The sequence below is a fragment of the Triturus cristatus genome, chromosome 4_1 (genome assembly GCF_964204655.1).
Source record: "Triturus cristatus chromosome 4_1, aTriCri1.1, whole genome shotgun sequence".
Taxonomy (NCBI): Eukaryota; Metazoa; Chordata; class Amphibia; order Caudata; family Salamandridae; genus Triturus; species Triturus cristatus.
The window spans coordinates 851,543,465-851,562,739 of NC_140585.1; the positions used below are offsets into that span (position 1 = coordinate 851,543,465).

Consider the following 19,275-nt stretch of genomic DNA (forward strand, 5'->3'; position numbering starts at 1 on the left):
ACACACACACGTATACGGCAGCAGCTCCGTACTCTGCTTTGCCCCTGTTTATTAACATCTATGACAAGGATTTGCAGAATGTGACACACGATAGCGCGTTAAGTCGGAGGCAATTAAACGGGAATGTAAAACCAGCGCTCACGGTGAGGGGTGCGAGCTGTAGTGTGCTACGGGAGGGTTCGACTTAGGCTAATGTCGCTCACTTCTGCAGCGTCTGAGACCCCTGGCCATGTGGGGCACAGCCTTCAGTTACTTCGCACAGCCTTCGGTTACTTCGCCCAGCCTTCGGTTACTTCGCGCAGCCTTCGGTTACTTCGCACAGCCTTCGGTTACTTCGCACAGCCTTCGGTTACTTCGCACAGCCTTCGGTTACTTTGCACAGCTTTCTGTTACTTCTGGGGCTGTTTGGTCGAAGTACAGTCAGAGACTGGAAAAGATAACAGCGTGTCCCACGGTAGGGAAACGACTTCCAGTTCGGTTTTCTTTGAATTCTGGGACTTCGAGTTTTTCATTTGTTTGAGATAAACTAGCACTATTATGCAAGAGTAGAAGGTGTGTGACCCCCTCCCACCTGGCATAGAACCGTTTGTGTCAGGTTGTCGCCAGCGTGGCTGGTTGTTGGAGTATAGTTAGGATGTGTTTTATTTCCGACATTCTGTGTGTCTGAACTGTTGAAGAAAACAATGTCTCCGGCTGCGGGAGGGAGACGGAGTGACAGCACCACCCAGCACCTCGGCATTCCACGGTACAAGGGAGCTGGTGAGCTCACCGCGATGTGCTCAAAATAACCTGGACACCATCGACTGCTCGGGGAGTGGCGACGGTCACGTGAACTCCGTGATGTCGGACTGGCAAATGTTGTTGAATCTGAACTTAAATCCAAGTTATAGAAAAGCTACAGTCTCGGCTCCCCACTTCTACACATTGCGTGATCCTGAGAACATCGCGAGCTCAGAAACAAACTAAATGCCGATTTCTACACGTAATATAAAGAATGGGCACTAATGTTCCGCATAACTTCTTTATGCCCTAAAAAAGGAATATTTTCCACTATCAACATAAACGTATTCTATTTCGCTTATTTTGAAAAGTTCCTGATTTCTGTATCCCGAAGCTGGCAGAGAGTACGTGCTGTCTGTTGGAGCAGAGCAGGTTATGCAACGCGAGAATCCAGCGTGGCCAACCTCCGCTGGGCCTGAGAGGAGCTGTCTGCCACTTGAACTTTATAATACAAATTAGGAACCACTGTACCCTTTGCCAGGCTGGCACCACTCTGTCTACAAACTGGATCCGACGTAGGGGGCATGTGACCGAAAACGTCTGGAGGGGGCGGAAAGGGCGGGGCTATCTTTGGTCCCGCACATAAATAAATCAGCCCCCCACCCCCTAACCGAATGCACGTCTATCTAGTCGCAGTGCGCAGAGATACAGCTTTATTACCCCACACACTCGGACTCGCAGAGGGCAGCACGTGCCAACGGGGACCGGCAGTCTCTGTCTGCCCCCTCTGTGGCATACCGCTGGGGGTTTTTCCAGGTGGATACCTCCCCCGTCCCTCTGCTAAAGGGTCCATGACGGATGAACCAGCTATGCGCACTACGGGGCGTTCTCTTGTCTATATAATAGCAAGTATTGCGCGTGCTGATCCAGAAGTTCAAAGAAAAGCTGCAACGGAAACTCGGCTGATGTTCGACAAAGTAAAGCAAGAACTTGGTTTCATTGCAGATTTATACATCCGGGGCATGTTTCGCAATTCCTATCCGTGGGTGCAGGATAATTAAAGAGCTCGGAGGTGCGCCGGCGGGGGCAGAAGTAGTGGAGGCGGAGGAAGGTCGCGGGAGAAAAGAAGAAATGCGAGGGCAGGACACTGGGGGAGAGAGGGTCCTATGGGACTCTCTAGAGGGGTACCGGTGGGGGCACTGGAGGATGGCAGGAGGGATGCAAGAGGAGAAAAAGCTTCAGTGGAGCTGCTGAAGAGGCGCACGGGGTGCAGACGAGGTGCTAGGGGTGACAAAGGTGCGCACTGCATGTTATACAATGGAAGTGCAATGAGACAGGAGATGACAGGAAGGGCGCAAGAGAGGCGCAGAAGAGACGCAGACGTACTACAGGAGGGGGCAAAAGAGACACATGGAGAGTGTCGGTGCGGTTTAAGTCCAGTAGGGGCTCAGGACAGGCAAAAGAGAGATCTTATAGGGGCGCAGAGGAGCATGGCATGAGCAGGAGTGGAGCACATGAGATGCTGCTGAGAGATACAGGAGAGACACACAGCACCGGAGCAGGAGCGGCACAGGAGAGCTTAGAGGGCAGGATATGAGCTGGGGAGGAGGGGGGGGGGGCAAGAGATGCGCAGGAGAGGGGAACATAAGATACGCAGGAGGGGCACGTGAGGACGCAGAGCAGAGGGGTGTCGCAGAAAACGGTCAAGAAGGGTGGAGACGAGACATGCGAAAGGCGCAGAAGTGGTGCAAGACAGCACAAGAGACAGACAACTGTGCCCTGGTCAGGATATGCGCAGGAAGAGCGCAGGTCGTGCAAATGAGAGATTTTAGTGGGGCGCAGAGGGGCGGGAGGTGCACGGGTAAGAGGCTCATAAGATACGCAGGAGAGGCACCTGCCAGTAACACAGGTGAATGAGGGAGGCCGAATGGACACTCATGGGGCTCGGGACAGCCGAAAGAGAGCCCCAGGAGGTGTTCATGAAAATGCAAGTGGGTCACAGAAGAGCCGTAAAAGGCGCGCAAAAGGGGCGCAAAGCTGCATGGTTTGAAAGAAAGTAGTCCGTTCAGGTCGGCGGAGGAGGGAGACCCTACCGGTGCCTCATTCACTTTAACAGCCCCCCCTAAAGTGTTCCAAGTGCAGTCCCTCTAGAGGACTGACTCGGATGCTATTCGATGACGTGGCGTGGGATGCGCCACTGTGACTGTCACTGAGGCTTAATCCACAGATTGGCAATGCACAGGAGAGGAATCTTTATGGTAAGAATGGGCCTGAGTGAGCCCCATAATGGTCCAAAAATAAGGCTTGGTGCGTGTTTGCTTTTATGGGCACTTCGCGATCTGACTCAGCTGCCACTTCGTGAATCCGTCTTCACAGGAGCTTGGCGGGGCACGGACAGGCAGACACGCCCAAGGCCTTTGGACTTCTTGCACAGGTCGCCCTTCCACCCAAGTCTGGCGTGGGTTACTGGTGCCCTTTGGCTAAACTGGCAGGATCCACGCAGGAAAGTGGGACGCCTTGTTACAGAAGGCCCTTTGTTTTTTTTGTAAGAATTTTGGGGCTGATGAGGGAGAGAGGTGTGACGATAGCCTCCTTCTTACATAAGAATAATTGGCGAGCAACTAAAATCACCCCTGTATAATCTAAAATATACAGTAAAACGCAGTGCTACTGAAGCTTGTTAGCCAATGCCCCCAACTGGACGATTTCTGAATGACGCACAATATATGCAGATGTTTTAGGTTTCGATGTCATTCGTTGTATGTGTGTTTTTCTTTCGCTGAGCTCGTACTTTCGTAGTTGTTAAAACCAGGAAACAGCGTTGGCTGTTCTTTAACACAACATTGGTGTGTAAGTTTCCGTGTCGTTGTCTTTTCGTGCTTTTGCGTCTCCCTGCACTGTCTCAAAGGAGGCACTGCCAGTACCCGTCTCTGTGACACAAAACTTGAACGCCTACATCCACCGCCTCCAGGGACTTCAACCACGCGCGGGACTTCAAAGCACTGTTCTGCCTGCCTGGCACTGGGTCCTGGCAGTTCCTGGGAAGGATCCAGCCACAGCCATCGAATTGGCAGTGGGGCGAGCGCTCCTTACAATTCACTTCGAACCGAGACACTTTCCAAGCACTGGAGAGGGTCACTGACGGAGCCGCCCGAGAGACTTATGTGTGGGAAATAAACGGAGGCAGCGCGCATGCGCACTGAGCGGATGCCATGTTGGAATAAGGCTTGTGCAAAGAGAGAGAGAGAGGCAGAGCTCGCCTTCGTACCCTCCTGCCCAGGGCGGCCTGAAACAGACCCACGGGGGCAGAACTTCGGCAGGTAAGGTTCAATGAAAGGACCCTCCAGCAAGGCTTCGGGGTCCCCTGTTGCCCAAACCCCGCGTCGGTTTCTACAGGGTGTTTTTCCTGATCGGAGGCGGCTGTTTTTTTCCTCTCTGTCTGAAAACAGAAATGCTGAGAGCAAGTTCTGCAAAGTGTTCGCTTGGCTGCAGTGTGTGCCGCGTTGATTGTCGCTTTTCTTTCGGTGGGTTTTCACTGGTGTTGTTTGCCTCCACGTCATGAAGGGTGGCTGGATGGGCATTGGCAGTTGTCATTTCTTTAATCAGGTGCAGTTTTAATTTTGCATATAAAAGATTGCACCAGTGTCCTGGCACAGTCGCTCTATCACCAATTTACAAACGTGATCTGGGTCACAAAACAATTGTTTTAAGTGTGTATCGATAACAGTTGACAGCAAAGGTGTTTAGAACGATGTACTGGGCGCCTGTTCTCCCCCCACCCCTCACGCCTCCATCAACACCAGGTTAGGAGGACTAATTTCCGAGGTGCTTGTGAGTGTTAAAAATGTCAGTGTATTTTTGGTCCCAAAGAGGTGATGTCACGTGCACGACCCTTTTAGGGTTCAAGACACACTTTCAAGTTTATCGAGTTGGTTTAAGATTTTGGTGATACGTTTAATGACAGCGCGAACTGGAAAAACGATATTAAATATCTGGCCGTAAAACTGGCGTCCTTCCTCCTCAGCCCTTCATTTCCCTCAACCGCCCACCCCTAACTCATGAATACCTCAGGCCCTGGCCCCGCAGACCCCCGTCTCTCACCCGGCAAACCCAGCTCTTCAGTCCCTCGGACCCCCTGTCCCCCTCTGGCCGTCAGCCACTTAGTCCCCGAGCCCATCTGCCCCGTCAGCCCCTAAGCCTCAGCCCTCCCCTCCCCCCCCATCCCCCCCCCCCCCCATGCTGAGAACTGGTCGAATCTGACACTTTCAACATGGCGGGGACGGAGCCGGAAAGCTGGAATCCCATGATTTTCCACGGGAAAAAAACGACCTGGGCCCCCTCCGAGTCCGGTTCGCGTCTCTTTCGGTGCCCCTAGAGGTGCATCAGCGAATGAAATGCAGCGAGACGTGTCCCGAGGGCCGCCGGCGTTTTTTCCCCGCGCGAACTCTTCCAATACCGAGGAAAGTGCCCAGCATGAAAATGCGCAAAGTGCAACAGCGACTTCAGAGGTGTGAGGGCGGGAACGGCGTCGTGCTGCCCTGAGGGAGAATACAGTGAGGTGTGACGGACGATGGGGATTTGGGGGGGCTAAAGTGGGGGGGCATGCAGAAGGACATGCCATATATTACTCACGAATGCTGCGCTACAAGCCTAGATAGCCGTGTTTGCAGGTACTCGCTTTCTCTAGACAGATATTGTGACAGCGAGGCACATTCCAGCTCTTGACCACATGGCAATTAGAGGTGCAGTGTAAAAATATCGGGTGGCCAATTTGTAGACACAGCAGCGCGCGGACGCGCCGGAGGAGGTAAGCGACACCGAGCTCGCCGGGTTTGGACCCACCAGACCGAGAGAAGCGGAGCCGGGCGCGAGCGGACTGTGGGTATGTCAGGCGCTGCACGGCAGGTGTGGAGAGGTGGGGTTTCAGCGCTGCCACGGGTTTACAGCGCACGCTGCAGGGGTGCTTGCAGAGGAGGGGCTGGCGGCAGAAACCACCACTTCCGTGTTTCGGGTTGTCTGATGTTTCTATCTGCTCTTTTGCAGCGTGCTCCTCTTTCTGCAGGAAGAGCCTTGCATTTGTCAGCCATGGGGTGCGGGCACACAGTGTGCTCTAGCACAGACGATACAAAACGGGGCAGTGGTGCATCACAGCCTTCTTCCAAATCCCGCGTTGGTGGCAAGAGCGCTTTATCAAGCGCGGATGGCTTCCGTGAGCCTCACTTGTATTTTTTGTTGCAATTTAAGACCACCACACGAGCAACCAGCGAGTGTGACGCTTTTGACGGAACAATAGCACTCTAGAAGTGACCTACGACGCATGCCACACTCCCTTTCACAACACCACACCTAGGTACGCTGCTTCCTGTTGAGCGAAATGGGCAGGCCACCCTATTCAAAGAATGACGCTACTCCTCACAGAGCTAAATAATCCGCGGTGCCGCTGACTGTGCTGTATTGGCCCATGCTCTGCGAACCCAACAAGCCTGTTCTGCGGCCACGAGGATCCTAATAAAAACCTCCCATCTCTTATGTCTGCAGAGAGAGCAGCAGTTAGAAGGTGGCACTCAACAAATGGGCAAGAGGCCGCTGTAAACCAGTAACAAACACATGACATTGCTTTGACATTGCCAGGTAGCTGGTGATTTCAAATGCTCTAAAACGTGGATTTTTTTTAGAGTGCATTCTCCGATTTCAAGAAAACACGAGGAAAAAAAGCGCGTCAGTTGTGAAGATTTTGCACACTAAGTTCACATGCACTCAGCAAATGTGCAAACAGGTGTAATTAGGCCAGTCCCTCACCAATGCCCCAAGTGTACTTCAATACGATAATTGTGCCAAGGTCAAGCAATTAACCCCTCCCCCCCACGCACACTCTAGCGTGATCGAATTGTTTGTCATACAAACGTCAATGCTTGCATGTATAAAACTATAGAAATAGCTCCTAAAACATATACTAACACACCAGTGGTGGTGCAGAGGCGCTAGACTGCGTTTCCACGGTAAGTCAAGCAAGAGCCACCACTCAGACAAGAAGCATTATGGGGCATATGTTCGCATACGTGCGACAGAACTGTACTGTGTTGTCCAATGAAGCTCGTTCAGGCGGCTTCCATGTCGATCGCTCCTGCAGATAGGTCCGATGGCCTCCTGGTGCTGGGAAGGAGACGGCGCATTTTATCAGCACTAGGGTGGAGTGTGTGCGTCATGGATAGAATGAGGCCTGGCAGACTACGACACCGCCGATGAGATAGCTCAGTGGGTAGAGCGCCTGCCGCTGAGAGCTGGCCCTGAGTGAGAAAAAGCAAACAGCCCAAGCGCCGGCAAAAGCTCGTACAGTGCTCGTGTGTGTCCGCTATATGCTATCAGAAGGCAGAAGCCCTGGCTACTAGCGCCTGAGGCTTTGCAACACGGTAGCCCACCTATGGTTGGAGTTAATTTAGCCATGATGGCAAAGCGGTAAACAGGAATCAGCTTGTAGTGGCATTGCCCCTGCCCAGACAATTATTACCAGCTATACTGGGTATTCACGCTGACCATGTACAGGGCAAGTCACATCTATTGAATTTCACCGGGGCAAAAATAGCATTTTTGTCATTGAGCCCCTAAATCTGACTTTCGATCGGAGGATGAGCCCAGTCGTTGCTTCTGTTGAGTGGATGTCGAGGACTGGACTGGACTGGACAGCCCATATCACATTCGGCTCAAGCACGCCCCCGCCGCCTCCCCCTCCTCCCTGACACACACGGACGGACACACACCACTCCCTCAGCTCTAAACTACGGAGCTCTGTGAGGCTACGCCATTACTAGATCTCTGGGCTCTGGCGTCATGTACAAGCGATTGCCCCTCCCCCTGCTCCTGACGCCCTGCTGGAACCCCCTCTCCCTGGAATCCCAGTGCACTGCACACCCCGCCCGGCCGGGGACACACGGGCGGAGCAGCCGGGAGCTGGGATGGGACCGAGGAGGGAACCGCAGAAACAGCCGACGAGGCGCGAGGAGGGCACGGAGACGGGTCTGCAGGGAAGGGCTGGGCTTCAGACCCAGCTCTGTGCCCCGCACGCGGCGCCTGGACTTATTGGACGGTTGCATTTCACTTAAGCTGCTGCCGTTGGGCGATAGACACCAGTGACCTGCGAAATGGAGGATACAGACCTCAGTGGGGTGTAGGCACCAGTGGCGCTGCATAGCGGATACCACGGAACTACAGCTATCGGCAAACTACAGGCAGACATCAGTGACCCACAGACACCAGTAACCACAGACGCCAATGGAATACAGACACCGTAGGCTATAGACTCTAGGGACTTTTGGACTCCAGGCACCAGTGACTACAGGCACTTGTGGTCTACAGACAACAGTTGTTAGACTCGTGTGGGCTACAGGCACAAGTGAGTACGGACACTTGTGGGATGCAGACACCAGAGGGCTACAGACACCTGAGGGCTACAGACATCAGCGGTTACAGTCTGCGTTGGAATGCAGACTCTCTTGGGCTACAGACACAAGTAGTTACAATCCTCGTTGAGATAGACACTATGGGAATACAGACACCGGAGTCTACAGACACTTTCGGGCTACAGACAACCCTGGCTACAGCCCCAGTTGGAATGCAGACACTTGTGGGCTACAACCCCAGGGCGTACAGACGCTCGTGGGCTATTGGCAACCGTGGATACAGACCCCATTGACATTTGGATACTAGTGGCTACAGACACTCGTGAGCTACAGACACTCTTGGTCTACAGACACTTGTGGGCTACAGACACTTTTGGGCTACAGACACTTGTGGGTCACAGACACAAGTGGTCGCAAACCACCTTGGAATAGTGACGGAGGTCCGAGGCACCAGTGTGGGGTCACAGGGGGTCATATGGCCCAGCTTAGCTCTTGGGACGCCCTCTTCCCCCGGCGGCTGACGCCTCCGTGTCACAGGGCTGCAGGGCGGGTGCTCGACAGAGGTAGATTTGAAACAACCACGGGTCAACACTTACTCCTTCCTTCCTCCAACACAAGCAGACGTTGCTCTGTTGGATCTATGGAGGGAGGGCGCCAGGGTGGGCGCGATCTAACGTGCTAACATGGCAAACCCCACCGACGTCTCCTCTTCTTGCGCGGAGCCATCTTCCTGAATAAAGAAGAGATTCGCGCCACGCGGGAGGGGGGGTATCAGTGTGCACAGACCCTCGGGGGGACAAGAGGATGCTGTCTCGGCCGCATCGGGAGAGTCGGCAGACCTGCGTTTGACTTTGTATCTCAAAAAGAATGTGTTTGTGTACCCAGAGGTGGCACCCTCCCGAGTGGGGATTAGGAGGAGAGCTGATGGGCGAGCTCCAGAGCTTTTACCAGGGTGTGAGATTCGTGTGTGTGGGGGGGGGGGGTATTAACCCCTTGCGAGGCTTGTGTTAGCACTGTGTGGCAGCACCGGTACGCCCAGGGCGCTGTCACCCACATTAGCAGAGCAGCTGAGCCTGGAGGGGGTGGTCAAGACAGGGGACCTTTCACCTCTGTGCTAACATTCGAGGGCTGACATCCACCCCGGTCCATTGGCCCAGAAACCACCCCCTCGAGCTCCTACCCTCGCTGGCCTCCTCTCCTTCGCTCTGTCTCTCCCGCCTGTACCCACTCTTTCCTTCCCTTTCATCAACCCTCCTGGTCTCTCTGTCATCTCTCCGGTAGAGGCCACCTCTCGTGTTCTGTTTCTGTCGCCTCTCTCGGGCTCACCCATCCTCTCCTCTTCCGTTTCTCCTCTCCTTTCGATTCCGTTGTTCCCCTTGTACCACCGTCACCCCCTCCCTTTCCAAACACCTCTCTCTCCCCCTTATCCTCATCTTCCCGCCCCTCTTCTTTCTTCCTGATCTCCCTCCTCTTATGTTCGCCTTGTCTTTTTCTTCAAATATACCTCTCTCCCTCTCCATTCGGTTCCTTGAGTTCTCGCGCTCACTTTCAGCCCCACCGCCTTCACCTCCGCAATCTCGCCCCATCCGCTCTCTCGTAGGCCCCAGCCCGTCTCCCTTTTCTTTCTCTCGATTCCTACCAGTGCCCCACCCCCAGTCCTGTATGTTCTCTGCTTCTATCAGTCTCCCGTTTATGCCATATTTTCGGTGCCCAGATCTCACTCTGCTCTCCCTCTCCGACTCTAAACAATTCCCCCCCTTCCCGTTCCAGCCGGCTCTCTTCCCCTCTGTCGAGTTCTGGAGCGTCTTTCCTGCCTTCCAGTTTTCGCGCCCTCCTTTCTCTTGTCGGGTTTTCACCTACCAGTTACCCAGCAGGTGTCGGCGGCTTTCCAGCGAGACCTGTTACACCCCAAGCGACGAAGCGCAAAAACACCCCTAACTTGTCTCTCAGGCAGTACTTTACGTACCTGCCAAGGCCTTAGACGGTGATTGGGGGATATGTTATTACCTCGACATCCCACTAACAGATGTGACGAGCACCCGCGGGCAGCGAGACCCTGTGCGTGGGGTGCAGGACCCTCTCTAGAGAGGAGGGGGTCAGACCCGACTTCAGGGGCTAGTGCAGGAAGCCGCTGCGTGAGAGCCCAGCAGATCTGTGTGTGCGAAAGAGCACTGCAAGAGAGGCCAAGAACAGTTGCGGACACGGTAACCGCACTCCCCTGCTGTGTTCCCTTCCTGGTTATGTTGCTGCTATGTTCGGAGGAGTGTGCACAAAACTACTCCAGCACCTGCCGTCGTTGGGTGCCAGCTGCTAGGCAGAGAGAGAATGAACCAGAAGTTTGTAGTGGTGCACTACTCTGAAGAAAAACTTGTTTCTCAAAAAGTCACATAGTCTTGTTTGTTTTGTCTTAGTAGATCACAGGAAAGGCCAGGGGGAACTCGACACCTTCCCCCCAAGACCCTACCGCATATTATGCCCTGAAGAAGTTCATTGTATATGAACGAAACGTGTTGGCTGGTAACTTTGTTTGGATACTTGTGAAAATACAGGATCTACCAAGACAAAACAAACAAGACTATATGACTTTTTGAGAAACAAGTTTTGCTTCATAGTGGTGCACCACTCCCAACTTCTGGTTCACTGCAAGAGAGGCCTACACCAGACCTCCTGCACCCCAGAGGTGCGAGGAGGGTGTCTAGAGGAGGCCCAGGATTTAAGCGCTAGGAGTATTAGACATCTGCACCGCTATGTGTGAGGGGCAGGGGGCGCTGCTACTGATCTGAAGGAAACAATGTTCATTCCAATGTTAACAGACCTCGTTGCCCAGGCCGAGAAAGCATAATGTTAATTAGGAAACAACCGAGGGCTTTATATGATTTACAGATCAAGGGGCGTCGCCATGGGGAACCCTCCTCCCCCATTTGTGGGTCAGAATACGAGTCAACCAAGGCACACGGGGTTCCCTTTTCATGTGTGTTGAGAGAGTGGGCCACATCCAGGGCTGGCGTGATCCTCGTCCACTCACCCATGTTACACGGGATACAGTGGCTGCCCCCATCCCTCGGATATGAGGGGGTCCAGGCGCTAATGTCATCCAGTGTAATATGTCCGGACGTCACTGGGACATGCAGGAGCTGTCATTGCAAACAGTAGGCACATGGGCCTTTGTTTGAACTAGTTTGATGAAGTCTTTGGGAGCTGCTAGGGTGCTCGCATAGATATTTACCAAACAAACCGAATACCACGACATGGGAGAAAAAACCTCATGTTCAGTCTAAATAGGTCTCGGGTGCTCATATGTCCACCCTCCTCCCACATGCCCTTGGTAGTGGAGGTTTCACTTAGCCTCATTGCACGCACTCTGGATGGGCACATATATGTGGAGTTAGACATAGAAAATCTAAACTTACATACCTGTCAATATTTTATTTTTTAGCATTCTGTCCTGAATATTGTGTCCCATTGATATTGTGAATTCTATATTCAGGGGGACAACCAAGGAAACGTCTACATTTTGTGATGAGACTATAGTGGAACCAGAAAGCACGCCCACCTTCTTTCTCATCTATTAAAACGGTGACAGTGTCAATATCACGGATAGATACTATTGCAAAACACCAAAGGGGTACCTGCCTAGGCCGTGATTCAGGACCTCTGCTCTCTCTCTCTTTTAGCAAACATAATTTCCACCCCTCACCGTTCCATGAAGACTCTGTGAGTAGGCTGAACATGCCACCCGGTTCATAAACTGGAGGGGCCGCGCTCACGTGCATGCGCCTAGTTCCAATCATCCTCTGCTTGTAAATTGCGTTACCCCCCCTCCCCCCGACCATGAATTGACCGTGACCCAAAACTAGGTCATTGGAAAAAGAGCAACTGTGGAACTACCTGGATATCAATCAGAGCTCCGGCGCACCAGCAGGTGCCAGGGGTCTGCTCTTCACGAGAGGAAGGACACATGGCTTCCACTGCTGCTAGATAGATGGACTTCTTTCCGACCTCCTGGGTTGCAGTCACTCATTATTGTTTACTGGCAGGCCAGGAACACCCCAGGGGACCCTGGGGCAGCAGGACAGGGCCCGTCCACACAGTGTTAATGAAGACTGATGGCTCTAAGCGCCTGGCCAGGGGCGGATTGTCCCACACGTAGATGGTGATATTTGAGGTCAGTCAAGTGTCTGCCCAGGCCCGAACGCCAGGCCGTTACTTGACAAGTGACTCAGCCCTACGTGTCTCTTAGACGCGGTGTAGTGAGTCTTCGGGGCTTTAGGTAGGCCAGTCTGAAGGCATAGCATGTATGTATGTGGTATTTACAGAGCACAAACCTAGCTGAAAAGGCAGTGGAGTGCTGTACAGGGTCAAAGGCAAGAATACAGTCAAGGAGTGTATGTTGTATGACGATGTGGGATCTGCTGGGCACGCATCCCTTGGCAGGGTTTCCCCTTCTCTCCATTTGGAAGTGTGCCACCGTTCACATTTTCACCAGGACGTGCACAGCCAATGAAAAGAAGGCTCCACTGTCAGCAACAAATATGAATTCCTTCTTTAGTGAGTTGCGCTCATATTGTAACTGGCGGAAGACTATAGCTTTGAGCTAGCTCTAACGATTCACCGTGTGTCTTCTGCAGGTGACCCAGGTTTTTGCAGCTGGTGCATAGTCAACAGTGCTATGTGCAAGGACAGACATTTCTGACTTGAAGGCAAGGCCATTGGACTTATGGGAGTTTGCAGCATCTTCTGCATAATTATGGACTTGCTGGATTTGCCTCATAATCCATCATCAGTTACACAATCTGCAGATTTTAACTAAAAGTTACTAAAACACAACAATACATGTTGTCACTCAGTGGAAGGCCCCTCACAAAGGTTGACTGGCCCCCTTCTGTTGATTATTGCTGTCTTTGGTTGTTAAACTGGTATTAATGAAGTGAAAGATTGGACCAACTACATGTAAAAAAAATGAGGTACTACTATCACAAAATGTGTTGCATTATGTCGCATAATTTGACTTTTCCGATGGTATAATTTAGTCATTTCTGCCACATTATTTTGCCCTCCCGTGCCATATAATTCCAGTGGCCCTGCTGGAAGGTTACGCCACAATCTCGGCAACAAAAGCGTGACTACAACATTCTCATTAGAACTGAAGGCTGAATACAGTTTACATCCAAACCAAGTGCCCCGCAGCACTGCAGCCTCGGTAACAACTTCACCCCGCGTGCCTCAGTGTGGGAAGGTCACCACTAGCGTGCAGACTTTATCAGCAGATATGTTATGGGGATTTGCCCAGCGCTCCATCCCCCAGGAAACTATCCAGGCGCTACGTGGGTGACGGTCTAGCAAGGACTAGGGATTAGTGAGGCAGCTCGAAGATCCATGTCTTCAGCTCCTTGCGAAATGCAGTCGGAGGGAGGAGGCTCAGATGTGTGGGCAGATATAGTTATAAAGAATCGGCGAGGTAATGGTCAGCGGTTCAAATGTGTATGCCTTAGTGTGGCAAACTCTGCTCTTGGTCGGGGGAAGACGGCGCGCAAAGTTGAGAATTTTCAAGTTTTACTGTCGCCTCCTGTGACTTGGTGAGGCACGTTTTTAAAATTAAAGAATAAAAAAAAATGTCATAAAAAAATCTGCACAGAAACAAAAAGTGAAAAATTAATTAAGTAAAATTCTGTTCAAAGAAGAATGCGTTCGGTTCAGGGGCACAGCATGGTGGACAGTGACCGATGTTGCACCATTCCAGTGGACACACATAAAAGATGTTATCAAAGCAGTAAGGGCGTTTTGTAATTAAAAGCATGCTGCATGCCCGTATGTAGGTTCCTACAATAATTCATTCCTTGGGGTGACAGGACACGGGGAGGTTGATGGTTCTAGGAAGTCAGCCCTCAATTTAGGATCGGTGTCTTCTGGGGAGACACTCGTCAGCCGTTTATAGTTTGAAGCCGGTGACGTCTACAGAGGTCAAGTGGACGATGACCTCATTTTAGCATTAAGTCAAACAATGCACTAAAACTCACCAGTACCAATCCAGTTTGCATTGGGTTTCACAATTTGCTTTCGGTGTTAGCTTTGTATGGGGACAGAAACCCGCATACAATGTTTACGGTTACAATTGTGCCTATTTTCCAGTATTTCTGTCTGCAAAACTCGAATTTAACACTTCACTCAAAATACGAGGTGTGCGAACTTGCAAACGGAAGTGACTTTCGGCTTTACGAATGCCTTCTAAAGAACTTTGTGAAGCGTTGAGTTTAAAAACAACAGGGCGGCTTCGGCATAACTTCGGCGAGCGCGGGAAAGTAGCCCACGCACACAGGAGAAGCGGCCAGCCACCCGCTCAGCGTGACAGCTGCGTCACGTGAAGGAAGCCCGGCCCCCGACTTATCTCATGCGCCACCGTTTGCCCTCACATTGCCCCCTTAGCCTCCCCCACTTGGAAAGTTCCCTTTCCACTTCCTGTCCCACCAGTACCGACGCCACTCCAGACAACCACTGTGCTCCAGGTGGGCCTCCGTCCGCCATCACCAGCCCCTTGCTCTGACTAGCCACACAGTACTGCGTAGCTGGCAGCTTTCCCACGTCCATGGGCCTCATCAGTCAATTTTTCCTTTGAATTCTGGGACTTGTAGTCCTGTCTTATAATAAACTAAACAAGACTGCAAGTTCCATAATTGAAAGAAAAAACAAGGACTGGAGCAGCTCATTACACACGGATCTTAGAAATTTGGCAGGGCTGCCATAGAATACTATCATCACCTTTAGAATGTACGCCTTCCATAGGCGGGACTTCCTGTGCTAGGAAGCAGTCCAGGTGGGCGGGTGTGACGGGGACGTTTCTAATTGGCAGATCAGGCAAAGTTAGGAAACTTCGCCGATGAGATGTTTGTGAGGTTTGCAGACTTGGCAAATGGAGGTTCTCCTCAGAAGCCCAACACTCCCTACAGCACCAAAGGCACATGCGCCCCCAACCATTCAAGGGCCCCACTCAGCCCAAGGCCACTGAATACATGTGAGACATAGGAGATCCAGGGACTTCTCATCACGTTCTGCAGGTGGGCCTCGTCATTTCCCGTTACGCCACTGGCTTTTCTTATCTATTCCTGCTTAACCAATAATGGGTGTACAGTGTTCAAGTTACCAAAATATTGTTTTAGCTTGCACCGCCATGCGAATGAGCCTTTCACTTCTTGCTCAAAGGTCATCTCAGCATGCGATTTGGAATATGTCATAGCAGGATCACGATGCATACATTTTATTCCACTGCTCTGCTCTGTGCAATCAAAGGCAATCGTGTCTGAACTGCAGCCAGAAGCAAGTCATTTAGACTTTTTCGAGTTTTGTTTTTTAAATTAATTTAGTGATATAAAAAACATTTTATGATGTGTTTTTTTATAGTTGATGCTTACACGGTTTTATAAAGTATGTACAAACTATACATGAATGAAGAAACAAAATAAGGTATCTTAGCTCTTGCATCGTTGCTCTTCTAATGCTTTTCAGCATAGAGCACAGACATTTCTACTCCTGTCTGTAGCTGACACATAAACTAGCACAGGGTATGAAATGGACAAACCCCTACAGCCTGTAGACAAATCATGCTGTCCAGTTTTGCTGGCCTCATTTAAAAAAGCCAGGCACGCAACATTGCATTGGCAACTTGCAATTGCATAGGGCCTCTTAAGGGAGACCTTTACCCAGAAAAGATTTCTTCAACTTGTGCGTGAAATTCATGTGCACACATTGGAAGGAATATGCATTAATTCACAGAGAGTACTTGTACATGTGTCTCACATGCAGATCATAGGCACCTGGCCACTCAGGAAAGGGAGCATGGGAGTGATCAACAAGTCCTTCCAATTTTGTCCCCAAACAAGGAACTCCTTAAAAGTAATGTGGGTTGAAACACATTTAAACACTGCACAAAACATAAATTGCCTAACATTATGAATTATTGAATATTTTTTTTCCATTCGTACACAGTGCAATCAGTACCTGATTGGGAAAAAATAAGGTAGTGTTCTGATTTAATCTGGATATTTCTCAAAGAGCCCAAAGAATTGATTATGCATTGGTTGGGTTTTCCCATGTCTGAAGTTACTGTGTGCTTCTAAGGGTTTTGAAGATACTCTGGTTTAGAGTGGTATTTGTCTAACATTATTTGAGGAGGTGAATCACCTACTGTAATATGTATTATATTGAGAGCGGTGTGCTTATCTTTTCAGCGTTTGCAAATCTTGCTTGAGAAATTTAATTGACGTTTTTGGTCACATTAATCTATGAAAAATTGCCAGTCCTATGGAAGGAGGTGAATATAGGTCAACTACTATTTATTTGATTCAGACCTCGCCTTAGGTCAAAAAATACAGATACATAAAATTAATATTGTTAGCATATAATAATAAAACTTTTAAAACGCCTCATAAGATTAATAAGTGGTCATTTTGTCTGATCCACATGTACAACAGACACTTAATAAAAATGTCAAGATTGTACGCTTTTCCCTCAAAATAACTTCAAAACTTAAAAAAAACGTTTACAAGTTATGACAAATAAATTTATTAGCCGGAGAGATAAACAACATGATTAAATCTTGAGCTAAAATAGCATTATGTAATAAGCAAATTGGTAATGTATATCGTCTTTGGGCCTCTACCAATCTCTGAGGTGAATATAGATAGCACAGCTGAAACATCACATCAGCAATTTTTCTTAGATCACTGTTTACACCAGAGGTCTTCAAACTTTTTTTGCTCCGAACCCCTCTAAGCTAAATGTTTTGAAGTCGGGCCCACCAAAACTTTGTCAAGGGTTGTAGGAGTGGCAGGGGCAGGATAGAGTGCAGAGTGCAGGGCCCAAGGAATCATTTTGGGGTGCACTTTATGTAGCTCATAATCCACCTTAAATATTAGACTTATTGTAAGAAATCAGAGTTCTTGGTTGTGGGGGTGGACGGCCTACTCACGTGGCAACCACAATCCTTTTGAGGTTGGACCACAAAAGTCACTAAATTAACCTGTACTTAACCTTCTGGTAGCTTAGCACAAAGGCTTAACTTGGAGGCGAAGTGTAAAGTGTTTAAACAGCACACAAACAGTTGTAAAGTCAAAACACAACACAAGAAAAATCCCAAACCAGTTTAGAAAAACATCAACATTTTTTTATAAATAAAATAAAATAAAAAAGTACCAAAATGGCAAACATGCAATCATCAGAACCGGAGATATGCAGTTTCACAGTTTTAGGTAATTATAACATCTAAAATCACAAAGAGGACCTCACAGTTATATGGTTGTGCTAGATCCGGGGAAAGCCACAAGTTTAGGTTGACCGCAATGGAGCACAGACTGGACGCGGGGACCAGGTTAGTACTGCTGTAAAAGTTACTGTTATGTCTGTGTCTGCTTGTGAGCCCCTCACTCACGCTCCATGGTAGAATGTCGGACCTTGGAAGTGGTTCGGACGTCTCATGCCTCCCTCCCTTTTGAAATATTCTACTTGTGCAAATAAACCCTACCTTCTTTGGAACCGTGCCCACCTTTGTCTCTTCAACACTGGAGGTGAGCAAGGCACGGCTCGATGCATCTCCCACCTTCTTCACAACATTTTTCAGGGGGCCGCAAAATGTAATGGTCTAAGGCAGACACAGTGAGTTACGCAACAGCATTAAGTACACTGCACCGAACAACAACGCAACCAGTTGTTTTTCAGAAATATTTTCTGCCGGACTTATTCATACGCTGTGGGAAGGAGTACAGTGATGTAATCACACAAAGAAACATGTGTAATGGTGACCATCTTTGTTGCCTGACCTGGTCCCATTGCGAGCGACGTGCATCTTTGCTGTTGCTTAATTGCAATTTTTGCTACTTATTATTGATGGTGTCCATCTTTGTTGCCTGATCTGGTCCCATTGTGAGGGACAGGCGTTTTCAACATTGTTATCTGGAATTTGTTTCATACATTGTTACTTTCCCTGGAATTTTATTGTGACTTGGTGTACTGCTATATTGGGATGAATAATTTTTTTTTTTTGCAGCTTAAAGAATTTTTTATTTTTGCCATCTTTGGTTTTAACTGGTGACTGCTTAAAGTTGACATCATTTTACCTCTTCCGTACAGAAGTCAGCTTTCATCGGCTGTGTATTAAAAATCCAGGCAATAAATCCACCTCCTCCATTTTTGCAGTCACCAGGTAAAAAACCTATTGCCTGGAAAGAGTAGTTTACACAAGCATTTATTGCTTTTCTAGGAGCTATTGATGGCATGAAGATCAAACCTGAAAGGAAAACAATGGTTGTTGGAACATTCATTAGGCTTGGAAGGTCAGGAAATGTTTGCACATTTGCCCCTGTTTGTACTTCATGATGAGGAAGAAGAGTTGGATGAATATAATGAAGCAGTCAAGAGATTGGAGGGACACTTCTGCAAGCAACCTAATGTATTTGTTAGAAGACACACCTTTGTTTTGAGGGAGCAGCATATTGCAGAATCTATAGACATGTTTTGGCAGCCAAGTGTGAATTGTGGGTGTTTACTGATCAGCTTATTAGACATTAGACATTAATAAGATAACAGGTGCTTCAACAAAAAGTTATAAGAAAGGCCATTATCTTGTAGACATCCTTCCCTTGGTGAGACTATGGATCTTGGAAACAGTATCCAAGTTTACAAGTTGACTGTTAGAAGGTGGTTCTGACACTATGGGCCGCCCGGATTTTTTGCTTTTTGAGCACCTAATTGTTGAGCTTTTACTGTGGGGGAGCCTCATAAGTTGGGACTCACCCACAGTGAACTCAGGATGTCAGAGACTGCATGGGGATTTTACTGGTGTTCCCCTGGCCTGACCAGGCCACTGCGCAGCAGCTGGAGTAAGGGACACCGGGCTGGTTACATGCAGACACATGTGTACACGTGTGTGCACACGTGTACGGGCTGCGCAGGGGAGATTCCTAGCGTGCGCAGTCCAGGAGCAGCTACAAAGTGAATGGGGTGGCAGGACTTATGCAGTATTGGGCGGTGACATGGAATAGGCTTTATACCCTGGAAAGAAACATGCCAGGGAAAGTCAGTGTGTTGTACTGTGTTTTCACTTCATTATTCCCCTATGGGAATGTGGGGCCCATGGCTAGATTAACTTCCATTAGGCCTACAGATTCCA

The 19,275-nt window shown here is 49.6% G+C and overlaps 1 protein-coding gene across 3 annotated transcripts in view; it reads left to right on the plus strand.

The window, feature by feature from the left end:
- Positions 1–3,689: 3,689 nt before the first annotated feature.
- The window catches only part of SFMBT2 (Scm like with four mbt domains 2), an 819,725-nt gene continuing 804,139 nt past the window's right edge, over positions 3,690–19,275 (plus strand). The window contains exon 1 of one of the 3 annotated variants that reach the window (XM_085653540.1): positions 3,690–4,040. The gene's annotated coding sequence lies outside the window, so the exon portion shown is untranslated. The remainder of the gene's footprint in view (positions 4,041–19,275) is intronic. The other 2 variants (XM_085653542.1, XM_085653541.1) reach the window with 2 other exon arrangements.